At 45.9% G+C, this 14,331-nt stretch overlaps 1 protein-coding gene across 1 annotated transcript in view; it reads left to right on the plus strand.

Moving 5' to 3' along the window:
• The window catches only part of LOC138489066 (protein mono-ADP-ribosyltransferase PARP14-like), a 1,172,404-nt gene that overhangs the window by 362,241 nt on the left and 795,832 nt on the right, over positions 1-14,331 (plus strand). The window lies entirely within an intron of this gene.

The raw sequence follows: 14,331 nt of genomic DNA on the forward strand, positions 1-14,331 counted from the left end.
CTGAAAGAGGAAGGGAGGGTGAGTTAGTGGGAGGAAGCTGGAAAAGTGCAAGAATGCAGTGATGTGCTGTTGGCGGCCTCAGCCCGGTGGGTCCGTTGGCTGGGCCTGGGGTGTTTGCGGCCTGTAGTCGTCGTGTACTGTTGTGTGAGTCTGTGTGTTTTTTTGTTTTGTTGTTGCAGTGTAGTGAAGTTTGTGCGGTTTGCTGTGCTGTAGGTTTGTGGTTGTGTTTGGTTTGGAGTTAGAGAGGTGTATGCAGAGGGGGAAATTGTTAGTGGAATTGGTTAGTTGGCATCTCTATCCTGGATTTACGAGTTGAGCTTGCGTAATCTTTCCAGATGGGGTGCGGGGACACCCTGTGCCTCCGCCTGATCTGGCCCGTCCTGCATTCAAGGTCCCTTTCACATCTCGCTCCCACCTCCACCAGCCTCCCTCACAACCCCACCTGTCCTTCCTTCCCACTTAAATGGCCAGCGCACCTGCCAGTGTCCACAACTCAGTTAGTGTGGTGATTGGTAATATTGCGACAATTCCACAACATTATGGTACCTAGTAGCAGCTAAGGGGCGAGTGAAGATGTTGGATGGGATTGGCTGGGGTTGTTGACTCCGTCTCCATGGGTGTCGCCTGTGTTCCACTTTGCCCGGAGTCACCCGTCCAGGTTCCGTGGGTGATTCTCAGTCGGTTCTGGGAGCTTGTCAGTGTCCTTTCCGGTTCAGTCAATCTTTTTCTTTTCCGTTGTTTCGGTTTTCAGTTTGAGTCTGTGGTATTGAAGAGCCAGGTTTTAAGTAATTTTCTGAATTTTAGATGATCTTTGGTGTTTCTAATTTCTTTTGGGATGTTGTTCCAGATTTTTGTGGCTAAGTGGTAGAAGGTGGCGTCTCCAAGTTTTTTCTTAAGGTATGATTTTAGTTCCAGGCGGATTTCGTTGCTTGACCTGAGGAGTCTCGTTGGTTTGTAGATTATTTTCTTTTGTAGGAATTCTGCTCCTTGTCCACAGATTGCCCTGTGCGTTATGCACATTGTTTTGAAGGTGATGCAATGTTTTACTGGGAGTCAGTGTAGTGTTTTTAGGGCAGGGGTGATGTGGTCTCTTCTGGATAGTTTGAGGAGTAGTCTGGCTGCTGTATTTTGTATCTGTTGTAGTTTCTTCAGGAGGTATTCTGGTATTCCGAGGTAGAGGCTGTTTGCATAGTCGATTCTTGACATGATGAGGGCAACGATAGTGAGTGTTTTGTGCGTGAAGGAGAGGAAAGGTAGGATTCTTCTTGCTTTGTGGAGGAGGAAGAAACATTTCTTGACTGTTGCATTTATTTGTGGTTCTAAGGTTAGGGTGTTGTCCATCAGGACTCCCAGATTTGTTACTACCTTAGATGGTGATGGTGCGGTTCCCATTTCCGTTGGCCACGGGATGTCGGTTTCGTTCTCTTGGTCTTCGGATATGATCATAATTTCTGTTTTTCCTGGGTTAATTTTCAGGTTGTTGGCATTCATCCAGTTGAAGACTTCTTTTAGACATTCGATTACGGTTGAATGATCGGCTTGGGTGTCTTTGATTTTGTAGATGATTTGAGTATCATCTGTGTAGTTGTAGCATGTAATGTTGTATTTCTTGAAGATTCTGATAACTGGGGTCTGGTAAATGTTGAAGTACAGTGGTGATAGTGAGGATCCTTGTGACACTCCACAGTCGTTAACTCGTGCGGTGGATTTGAAGGGTTTAATCCATACAGTTTTAGGAATGATTTAGTCCAGCGTAGTGCTGTCTGTTATGCCTATGTCTTCTAGACTTTTGGTTAGGGTGTCATGGCTAACTTTGTCGAAGTCTACGGAGAGGTCGAGCAGAATAAGAACTGAGGTTGTGTTTGAGTCTGTGTTCATTTGTAGGTCATCCCAGATGGATAGTAGTGCTGTTTCCGTTCCTCTTGTGGGTCTGAAACCGACTTGAGCTTGGTCTAGCAGGTGGTGTTTTTCAATGTGTTATTGGGTTAGTTTGTATATGTAGGTTTCCAGGAGTTTTGCCGGCTAGGGGATGTTTGAGATCAGTCTGTAGTTGGAGAGGTCTTCTACGTCACTGCTTGTGTTTTTCAGAAGTGGTTTGATATATGCTGATTTGAAGGTTCTCAGTTGCTAGTGATAGATTTAGAAGGTTTCTGTAATATTCTGCTGGCGTTCCTTGTGTGAGGATTGATTTGTAGATGTCCGGGGGACAGGGATCCATGGGTGAACCAGCTTTCTTGCTGTGTTTTACCAGCATTGTGAATGCCTCTGCTGATATTTCAGGAATGTTTTTGAGTTTGTGCTGCGGTTCTGAGTTAGGTTCGTTTGGTTGTATATTGTGGTTGGTTGGCCTCTGTTGAATGGTTTGTCGGATGTCCTTGATTTTTTTTCTTGAAGTGGTCTGCCAGGTCGTTGCATAATTTTTCCGAGGGGTTGGGGTGTTATCACAGCCTGGTGAGTTTCTCATTTCTTTAATGATGTTAAACATTTCTTTTTGTGTGTTGGTGGCATTGGTGATTCTGACATCATAATGCCTTCTCTTCACCTTTTGAATTTCTTTCTTGTATGCGTGGATTTGTTTCTGGAACAGTGTTTTTTTTGTCTGGGTTGCATTCTTTCCTCCATTCCAGTTCCATCTTTTTGTTTTCCTTTTTCATGGTGCTTAATAGTGGGGTGAACCATTTTGCCATTGCTTTTTTTTTGATGGTGTAAATGGTTTTTCTGGGGTGATCTTGTCATTTGTATCTGCAATCCATTTGTGTAATAGCCCCACTTTCCCGTCTAGGTCAGCTAGCTCTAGTCCTGTGGTTGAGGGTTTGGTTAACTCCAGTTGTTCTAATATTTTGCTTTTTTTGACGTCTTTCCAGTTTCATTTTGTGGTGGTTGAGAGTTTAGGAGGTTGGATGCAGACTTGAGTAGGCAAGGTGATCTCAAATGGGATGATGAGATGGTCGCTCCACAGTATATGTATTGGCGGTGCCATGGTGATGAGTTTTTCCTTGGCGAAAATTGCGTCCAGGGTGTGTCCCGCCGAGTGTATTGCCCCTTTTACTAGTTGTCGTAGTTTCATGATATTGAGTTGTTCAATCAGTGAGTCATCCGACATTCCCTCACAGAATGAGAGGCAAAAACAGATTTTGAACCATTTGCAAAGGCATGAAATGGACAAATAAATAATTAATGTGCGGTTAAATGTGTGAGGCAAATATGATTTCTCCCAACAACAGGAATGCAGAAACAATAGCAATCACAATGCAATGGATCAACAAGAAGCATACAGTTCGAAAATGAGTGGAAAGTTAGAACATGCTGCAGCCGAATGACACGTTGGAAAGTTGCAATTTTCTCAATTCCCGCTTAAAATGACCCAATCGGTAATTATAAAAAAGGGTGAAATACTGAAAATCGCAATGCGGTTTTTGGTCTGGGGGGGGGGACAGATTTATATCACAGGGACAATATCAAAGTTAAAGAATGGTGGTAGCTGAAGATTTGGATGAGATTTTCGGGGTGGAATGGGGTTCAGTTTTAGGAAAAATAGAGCAGTTAAAATGAAAACTTCAGTTTAGAAAGAAAGGCAAATGTTACTTAAACTAAATTATCTAGACTATATTGTTAAAGAGGAACACAGTAAGCTTCAAGGTTGATTCGCGAGGTCAACCTGATCACCCCAGTGCTCAACTTTAACTGGAAATTAGTTTGATTACTGAAAATATAACTTAGGATTTACACCAGACAGACATGAAAAGAGGGATGGTACTAGCACTTAGAAATCAAGGACAGGGTGCACAGAGAATTCTAACAGTTTTAACAAGTTACCAGGGTATAAATAGGATTTCTTGGAGAGTCTAATACAGACAAAAGGGTCAAGATGGGTAGATTGTGTTTCTCTGTGATGGGGAGATACATTCTACGCTTAGGTTTGGAATTATGGAACAGCCAACTGGGTCTGGTCACCACACGGCGGGCGCGCCTTATAGCAAACAGCTGGCAATTCTGGTCACCGGATGGCAAGGACAGCTGGATGGCAGAGTTGCAGCCAGCATGCATGTAGTGGCCAGCAAGATGGTCTGATTTCAGGATGCAAAAGGTACCACAGCTTTTCCCTTTTTTAATGGGATTTTTGTGATTTTTTTTCTGGATCAATGGCCTTGCTGGGACAGGATCAGCAATGCTTTGGCCTTGTAGTGAAATCTGGAATCAGCAAGATGAAAGGAGCAGATCAGGAACACAGCTGCAGGAAATTCAGGAGAGAGTGTGTGTGGAGCTCTGTCAACCACTTTTATTTATAGAGCATGGTGGCATCACAGAATTATTGGTGGGCAGAACTGAGCTAGGCCTACTTCCAAGAAGCGGATAGGACAATCAATGTTGGTTGCCTCCTCGAGGAGGAGTCACAGTTTATAAGGTTGCATTTTATGAGGTAAAAAGCCATCCCACAGTCCTTTTTGCCAAAAATCAATCCTAATCAAATTTACACATGTGCACATTTGTGGCACTTTAACAAATCACATGGGCAGATTACATATTGTATGTAGAGCATAGCAGTCCAATTCTTACGGTTGTGGTACCTTGTTTCGCCTATCTATCTATCTATCTATCTATCTATCTATCTATCTATCTATCTATCTATCTATCTATCTATCTTTTATTGCTCCACTAACCCAAAGTCCTCAGGGCGTGCACAAAAGAGAAAGAAAGAGCAGGAACATATGAACAGTTAAACAAAAACAACAGAATAGAAAAAATATAGACATAATAGGCCAAAGTAGAACAGCCATCAGAGCCTGCACAAAATATTGTGGATGTTATCCCCCATTTTTTTTCTTTTTTTTTTTAACGGAGGGCTGCAGAGGTGTCCCCCGCATCGCTCTGCTCACTATACTTTATGGTATACTGAGCGAGGGCCTCGGGGGACACCCCCGCAGCCTTCCGTTAAAAAAAAAGAAAGAAAAGAAAAGGACCCTGCAGCTCCGGTTGCCGATCACGGAAGTGAAAGGGAACTGGTGCTGCAGGAACCCAGCGTGAAGATGAAGGTAAGTGGGGTCTGTTTATGTTGGGGGTATGGGTGAGGGTGTGTTGAGGGTGTGGGCGGGGGGTCTAATGGGTGTGCTGTGGGTGGGGGTGTGAGAATGTATGTATGTTCGCATGCGAAATGTGCAAACCTTTGGTACTATGCACCTTTCTCATGCAAACGATTTGCCTGCGGTACAATTATCTGCCATTTCCATTCCCCATGTATCAGTGAAGTCTATGACATCTTAAATTAAAGCCCATAAAATCACATTTAAATGGTTAACTTTTCACATTTTTGCAAAGTCCTGCTGCATACATAAAAGTCTGTAACATTTGTATTAATAAATAGTCCTTGGAAGCAAATGTCAGTATTGTTCCCCATATATGGGCATGCCTTTTCAAGGCTACCCCCTCAATCCAGGGTTGTCACAGAGATTTCCTTTGAAGCTTCTTGTAGAAGTCACGAGTAGGTTATGATTTTTCACTTCGCACATCCGTGTCCTAGAAGTTCCATTGTAAGATGGCTCAGCCCAGACCAAAGTCTAATGAGTATGTGAAGTTTCTTTGTCTTGGTCAGTCAAAGTCTTCCAACCTAGTAATCATCAGCCAGGATTCCTGGAAGTTTATGTCTTCATGAAATTGACATGTGCACAGAAAGCTATGATTTTTCTTTTCAAGCAGTGATTTTTTGAAATTTTGTAGCAAAATGTAAGCGTTTCCCGCGTAGCTGAAGGAAGCTTTTGTTGATGTTCCCAGGTTTGGCATGACAGGGTATTTTTGATAAAGGTATTGTGATGAAGAACGGGGAAAAATGGCATCAGAGCGGCATAATTTTAACGGTGAAATATTCCCTTTTTCAATCGGAACTTTGGGCTTGCAGCAAAGCAGCGCTGATTTTTCACTCCATTTCTTTGAGACAAACAAGAACACACCCTAGTAGCCTTTCTCGGGGTGCTTCCTGTTCCATCTTGCCCAATGGCGCTGGGCAAAACAGTGCAGCCCTCCTTTTGTCGCTGCAAAATGCAGTTTTGGTGTGAGGCAATGGGGCTCACAGGAGCCAGCGCAGCCATTTTGCTGGTTCTGCTGAAGTGCAGCTTGGTATTGTGGGGAAATACTGCTGAGTGGGTAAATATATCCCACAATTGGGGCTATCGGTCTATATGAGGCACAGGATGAGGGGTCTTTACCTTGTTTGGGCAGCAGTACTACCTTTGATTCCTCCATGGACGGTGTCATTTTCTCTGTTTTTCCTATTTCATTAAAGAGGGGAACCCTGTACGGAAGTAAGGATTCTCTAAAAGCTTTGTAGAACTCTGTGGTAAATCCGTCAGGCCAAAGGGACTTATTGATAGGTAGGGATGAGATAGCTTTCCTCACCTCTTCACCCCTTATCTCCTGTTCTCGTGTCAGCCTTTCCTGTTCAGAGATTTGTGTGAGTGTCTTGCTGGCCAGGTATCCTTCCTGCTCGTCCTCGGATGCCCCCTCATAGGTATATCATTTTGAGTAAAACTTCCCAAATTCCCATGTGATATCTTCTATGTCTGGGCTCGTCCCTCCCCACCCTCTAGCTGGATTTTCAAAATGGTCTTAGCTTTTTCCTCCCTTTTCAGCATCCTTGACAGTAATCTGTCTGCCCTGTTTGCTTTGACATAATACTTCTGTTTGAGAGACGGCAAGGAGCGCTCCACTGCTCACGCCTGGATCATCTTCAATTGCCCTCTCACTGCCCCTTATTCCCCCTGGTTTCTCTGCTCGCGCCTGCCCCCATTCGGGTCATCAGCTGCTTCAATCGCTCCTCGAGATCTTGTTCAACGAGCCGTAGTTCCCTGTCTCTTCTTGCTTTCATCGCGATGATCTTCCCCCTAGTGGTTGCCTTAAAGGCATCCCACCATATCTGTTGTGAGGTGTCCCCTGCCTTATTTTCCCCAAAGTATTCCCCTGTGCCTGTCCTTATTTCCTACCTCAGCGTATGGTCTTTCAGTAGCTGGGCTGGGTATCACCATTTCCACGTCCCCCGGTGGTCCCTCCCTCCTTCCTGCTGATCTGCAATGTAATGGGCGTATGCTCCGAGAGCACCATTGGCCCCACGTCCATCTCCGTGACCCGGCTTAATAAACGACTTGATGCCCTGGCATAATCAATCCTGGACGATGAGTGATGCACATGAGAGTAGTGGGTATAACCCTCCCTTTCCCTTTCCCTCCAAATGTCCACTACCCCTAACCTGTCCATTTTTGTCACCAGTTCCTTTGATGACTTGCCCTGTGCGCCTGGTGTCCTCCTACTTCTGGCCTTGCCTGGGTCCCACGCCATGTTAGTGACCCGTAAGTATTATTGGGCTTTTTGTAAATTTCTCTAACCTGTTCAGCCACCGGGAAGTAGTGGTCTTGTCCTTGGTTGGGGGCGTATACCGTGGTGGTAGTGTATCCCTCACCCTGGCCCTTGACGTTGAGTGCTATGTACCTCCCCAGAGAATTCCTCTCCATCCCTTCTATTGCAAGATCCAAGTTGTTCCAGAAGGATATCAATACTCCTCAATTTTTGGTCTTGTCGTTCCCCTGGTATACCTGCTGAAATCCTCTTAATCGCACCCTTCTCGCAGCTGGACATGTAACTCCTGGAGAATAAGTGTGTCTGGTCCCTCTCGCTTTAGATATCTCTCCAGTTTTCTCCTTTTTATTGGGGAATTTATGCCATTTATGTTTATGGAAATGATCTTCAACCTCCTAACTCTTCTCCATCCTCCCTTGGATTAGCTGTGTCATGCTTTATTTGTGGCCGACCCATTCCGAAACCCCCCTCCTTCCCATCCCTTCCCTTGCACCCCCTCACCCTTATCCCCCTTCCTCCAATGCCTTCCCCAGGCTTAACCCTTTATTGGTTGCCCCTGTGGTTCTCCTTTTAAATGTTAACTTTGACTTTGAACTTAACCTCTCCCACACAGCTCTTACTGGTTTGTGCAGCCCTCTATTGTTCCTTCAGGTCTTCGGGCCTTTCAGCTGTGGTTGGAAGCCCCCTTTGTTGCCTTTCATGCCCTTGGCCGACGACCATTCCCAACTCCTGGCCTTGTCCTGGCCCTTGCTCATGGGCTCTCTTGAGTTGGTTTCCTCTTCTTCGATGCCCAGCAATCTTGCTCCTTCTTCGTAGGAGCCTATCCATCTCTGCTTGCCATGCCACTCGAAGCCCACTCCAAACAGAAATGTCCACCTGTATTCTATGTCCTTGTCCCTCAGGGCCCCGAGGACTTGGGCCATCTGCCTCCTCTTGATCAGTGTTGCTTGGGCGAGGTCCTGGAATAAGAGAATAACCGATCCGTTGTAACATATTTGAGTCACTTTCCTTGCCGCCTGCAGAATCTTCTCCTTTGTTGATTAGCTGTGGACCGCGGCTAGGATAGCTCTTGTTCTGGTCCTGGTTCTGTTTGCTGTGGCTCAACTCTGTGTACCCTATCGATGCAGACTTCCTCTTGGCTCTCCGGGTCTAGAAGGTCAATAAAGATGCTGATGACCACTCCTTTCCGGTCTTTGTCTGGCACCTCCTTGGACAGGGCTTTACTGCGTATATTTGATCTTCTAGATCTATTTTCCTGGTCTTCCACCTGGAGTTCGTTATGAGTGGCCATAGCCAGTTGTTCCATGAGCGTGTCCACCTTCCTGGCATCGTCGGCTAGGTCCTGGATCGCCCTTTCGTTAATGTCCACCCTTTCTTCAATCTTACTCACATCTCCTTTGATGTCTTGAATGGCCTCCGCTAGGTTCTCTTTCATCTTGTCCATCTGCCTTTGGATCGTGTCCATTAGTTTGTCACCGAAGTCTGTGAAGAACTGTTTTTGGAGCGTTGTGGTAACTACCTCGTTGCCGGCCTCTTGTGGGTGGGGGTCACCCATTTCGACCTGGTTGTAGTCTGCTTCTCCCTGCCGGGGGACACTGTTTCCCAGCCCCACAACTTTTGGAGGGTGGAATCCTGGGGCTTCTTGACTCCTTTTGCTGACAAGATGGGGTCTTTCCCCCTTGACTTGTACATAATGGCTGTTCCCCCTCCACCAAGTCTCACTATATGCGTCCTTTTCGCCTAGTGAGTCCCTGGTGCTTGCGGTCCAGACCCCTTCTGTGTGTAGGCGGCGTGCACCACCCGCTTTGTCTAGAGGGTCTGCTGTCCGAGATTTTTGACCCAGTACTGACTATCCTCCATGCCCGTTCTCTTCCCTCTCCAGCCGCGGTTTCTAACATTTTGTATCTGCGCGCATGTGCTCTTGCCTGTGTTGTCTCTGCGGGCCCCTTTGCAGTCTTGGTCATAAGATTCCCAAGTCTGTGATGTTCCTCGGGGGCGTGGGGGCTTGTGTACGGGGCCGGGAATGCAGGCAATTTGTGGCTTCCCTCTCCGGGTCACACCCCACCCAGAGCCGGGGCGGACCTCCTCCTGGGCAACCTTTACGCTCTGCACGGTGTTTCGCACTCCCTCCATATGGCCGGACCTGAGTGTGACGCATACCCATTTTTGCCGCAGGGGCTCCGGGTCCTCTGCTCGCCGCCTTCCCCCGTGAGCAGGTTCTTCCTCAGTGGCCTTCTTCTGGGAAAGGGGGGCGGGGGGCCCATGTGCGCCTTCACCCAACTTTCCTCCTTCCAGTATTCTATGCGTCCGCGCCCTTCATTGTGGGCCGCTGCTTGGGAGAGTCGGATTGCAATCTTCCACCTGGTGCTTCTCGGTCCTTGTGTCCGATGCTGCACTGTTCCGGGCCGACTCTCGCGAGCTCCACTTTGCCGCCTCGGCAAAATCTTCTTGTTGTCAGCTGTGAGCAGCAGGCGCGTATTGTCGCCACCGAGCCTTCCACTCCATGGGTCCCCGCTTTCCGTTTTCTGCACCTGGTGATGGCGAAACCTTCTTATATTCACCCCTTTTCGGTCCTGAGGTTCGGGGGAGCATCGAAAAACGGTGCTCCCTGCTCGGCGGCCATCTTGGAATTCTCCAGCACCCTATTTCTTATTCTCCACACGTAGATTATCACTTGCTAGTGGCAAGTGCAAATGTTGAGCCCTTTCCTCTATTAGCTTTAACATATTCTCTCATCATGATTAACTTGCTCAAAAGTTGTTGGAGTTGGCAGGAGTCAAAACTGCACATTTTACGCTTAATGTGCTGCATAAAACATACTTCCTCGCATTTTACTAGATCACAATCCATTTTTTCTCTAGATCTTCACAACCGCCAATGCATTTTGAAATCGTAGCGGAGCTGTGCTCTATATCTACTCTTTTTTAGATCATATAATAAAGATGTTGAATCTTCATTTGTTTTTAGTATAGCAATTTTCATTGATGTCACTGAGCCTGATAGTGTTTAACCCTAATTCGATTCTCAGTGCAATTTGTACAGTTAATTATAGTAATTTTAAGGATCCCCAAACTGATCCTTCTTGTCAATCAAATCCTTCCCACTAGTCACTACTCGCACAACAGTCCCCTGCAGTAGGCCAGGGACTATTTTCTGAAGACACAACCAGTGTGATAATTGCATACTAAAGTGCGTATTCTGGAGTTTCATTTTTTTCCACTTTTTCCACTACTAGGGCCAATATGATTCACAATTGTTGCTGTTCAATGCCATTCATTTTCTTATTAATTTATAAGCCAAGTACTTAGAAAAATATAAACATTTTTCCTTTCATTATCAGCAAGTACAGAACTCCTCACCAGTAATAACTGTTAAGAGAGTTTTTCCTAGAGGGACTCTGGTGAGAAGGTTGCAGAGTGGTCTAGTCACATCAAGCTAGGCCAGATTCTCCAATTGGTAGCATGGCAGAGCAGTCTTAAGATTTACTCTCAGGAGGGGAAGTAGGGTGGACCTAGGCCTGTTAAGAACCGAAAGTACAAAGCATGAAATGTCCACACTGTCAATTATAAAATAGTGGTTTATTCTACATGAAGATGGAACAACATGTGTATGTACAATCAAAATATTTCATGTGTAGTTCCTTCACCAATACCAGTACATAACATCAAAACAGGCTTCATCCCGAATGGATGGGGGGCACTTATATACATTTAAGAACATTATTTTTTACGCTTATACCCATAAATGGAATATTGGCAGGCACTAGGTCTGATAATATTTGCAAAAAGGGAAGTGTGACACACAAAATACTGCGTTTGAAGTCACCACAGGTGAGGAAGGAAAAAAGGTCACGAAGCTGTGTTCCACAGGACGACTTTAATTGGTGAGCACCAACTTTTCTCACAGTTTTGGGTCTAGGATTTATCGCACACATACGGGTAAATCATTCTGATATTGTTCCCACTTTCTTGTTAAAGGTAAGTAATTCTCCTAGTGTTACAATGCCATGTAAGCAGGTTACAATTGAAGGAAGAAAAGATGAGACAGCAGTTGGATAGAAAATTCACCAACAGGTAATTCACCTTTTTCCTTTCAGTAAGTATCAGACCCTGAATCAGTAGTTATAGTTGAATAATGTTCATTGTCACCCTTATGGTACATTCACACCCGGGGAAGGGCGCTCACCCAATCAGGTGCCTTGAATAGCAGGCGAGAATACACTGTGTACCGCCCCTCTTTCCAGCCATCCTTGGGTGGCACCATCTTAATTGTGCAGAGGTAACAGGGGAGCCTCTCCCTGTTGTCTCTCTATGCTCCCACTCTCACCTCACCCCCAAAGACATCCAAACCTTTCTCCACCCTCCATCCCCACTTACCTGCTAGACCAGAGCTTTATGCTTCGTTCCCGGCACTCCACCCGTGTCCCTTTTTCCTATGGCAGTGGCCATCTTGTGTTTTCTTTTTCGGAAGATTGGTCAGGGGAGTGTACATGGCTGGCAATGGCCCACTTCCCTCGCTGAGGCCCTCGCTTTGCTCATGCCTGTGTAAGCTTGGGCTGGTGGGCCATTACTGGCAATGTATGCCCCCCGACGCAGGGGTGATTGCTATAAAACAGTCCTAGGACACCTAGATGCCTAGTAATAAAAGGCAGTGTAAATCCCAAGAAAAATACTCCCAGTGGTTCAGAGGACCCTAAGGAGACCCTGAGACGCAAAACACCTTTTAAAATCAATTAAAATACTTACATACACTCCAGGTTGGAAAAAACAGGTTATTTCAGTATAGGGAGTCGCCACTGATAAAGTTACCACTAGTACAGGTAAGTAAACTAGCCGTTCCTAAAATAGAAGCTTAGAGTTAGTATCCCAATGTTATTCAATAGGCCTTTGGCTAACATGGGGTGTTCCGGGATTTTCATGATATTCCTGGCCAGGATTTTCAGAGTTTGCGAGTCCTGCAGACCAGTCCAGAGGAGAATGCTGTATCACTGTGATGTAGTGGAGCCTTGTGAAGAGTTCCATTAAAGGAGAGTAGGCAATTCCGTTTCGGTGCATTGTTTACAGCTAAGAGGCCCTGACGTGAATGGGCATGCACACAAAGTGCATGAGTTGCAGCAATCCAAAACAAATGGATAGTCGAGCCCGGTGGACCCTTGAGGACTTACACAAACAGCAAAAGTGCCACAGACTAGCCGCAGTGAAGGATGCAGTTTTCCAAGGAGGTGTTGGGTTTCGCAGACCTGTCGTCTGTGAACAAAAGCAATTCACAGCCTTTCTAAGGTGCCCAAAGGAGATCAGCAATCCCAAGGCAGATCAGGAAATTCCCTACATGAGGAGCAGCAGCAGCAAGGGTGGCACCACAGAGGCACCGTTTGGGAGATTTCCCAATACTGCTATTCTTTGGATTAGAAGGGGGTCTCTACTCCACAGACAGCATTTGCTGTGTTTAAATAAGCACAACAAAAGCAGAATGCATGTAGGAGGACTGCAGCTCCAGATGTCACTTGGGCAGGAGGCCAGCACGCAGCAGCCAGTCAGGTTGTGGACTCCTGTCGATCCTCCATCCAGGAAGAACAGCAGTAGCCGACGGCAATCAACTTCCAACCTACGAGGATGGAGGCTCTACAGAGCTAGTGTAGCAGATCCAGTGTCTTCTCCCAGCACCCTCTAGAGGTATGTCTGTACCCAGCACGGGCCTGAGGGATGCCTTGAAGTGAAGAGCACGAGGTGCCTGGGTTGTCTCTGCCAAGTGAGAATGGAAGAACCTTTACAGATTCCCTTTGGTCAGAGAAGAAGCAGGTGCCTGGAACAAGAGATACCTTCAGTTCTGAGCTTCCAGGAATTCCACAGGAGGCCTCCTCTCAGCAACAACAGCAGCAGGACAAAATGCAGACTATCGACCAGGTTATGGCTTGGGGTCTCAATTTGTATGCACATTCAGACCCACACTGGAGCAGGGAGGGCTCCCCCTGTCCTTCAATCACATACCATGCGACTATCGAGTTTGGAACTGCTTACCAATCAGTGGAACACATCCCACATTCAAACGTTTGTGGGCAAACCCCACCAGACAGCCAGACTTTGTTCCAGCCCTGAATACACATAGCCAGTATAAACCAGTACATACTGGTCATGGGCTAGTGTGCTCTCCCAAGCAGGGAATGCATGAAGCCCATGCCTAAATATGGCCACATCCTCTCTCCAGTTCAAAGACTGCACTGGTAAGGTGGCTATCCCTCTGGACTTCTAAGAGAAACAGGAAGTGGACAAAACACCATTTTGCCCCTCCCATGGTGTTAATAAACACCCACGTAGTAAGATGGCTGAGTAGCCATTTTAAACAAAGGGGTTAAAGAAACCATCTGCCACCAGCCCTTTTTCCTCCACTTATCTGGAAGGTCGTCCTGTGTTATGTACGGGCATCTAGGATGCCCCCACCCTTGCATGTTTTATGGGATCCCTGAGTGTGCTCTTTAGAAAAAATGCACACATTAAAAAATATGCACGATGTATGAGAACTAGGAAATATAACTTATGGATTGACAGGGCTGTGATGATAGCAATTAAGCTGATCCTCAAAATTTGGAAGACGAGGAAGAAACCTAAAATTGAAGATTGGTGGTTGGAATTACAGGTACTGTCACAATATGAAAAAGTCTCATTGAAGAATAAAGGTAAAGAAGAGATATACTTGTTATGGGGACCGTTTGAAGATCTTTACGGTTGATTTGGTAGAGAGATTGGGAAGGATAGGTATGATAATAGTGGAGGAGCTGCTCTTCTCCTTCCTCTTCTATTTTTTTTTCTTTCTCGTCGTTCATGTTGTCTTGTGTGTAGTAGTGTATACATTTGGTGGTGATAATGTTTGTTTCACGCAGGAGGATTATATTAATGTAATATGTATTGAGGATGTTCAGGAATTGTGGATATAAATGCTCATTGTAAAATTCTGTTCAATCTATGCGAAGTTGATGTGATTTACTAAAAA

This window comes from Ambystoma mexicanum, chromosome 9, assembly GCF_040938575.1.
Source record: "Ambystoma mexicanum isolate Mex_15411 chromosome 9, UKY_AmexF1_1, whole genome shotgun sequence".
Taxonomy (NCBI): Eukaryota; Metazoa; Chordata; class Amphibia; order Caudata; family Ambystomatidae; genus Ambystoma; species Ambystoma mexicanum.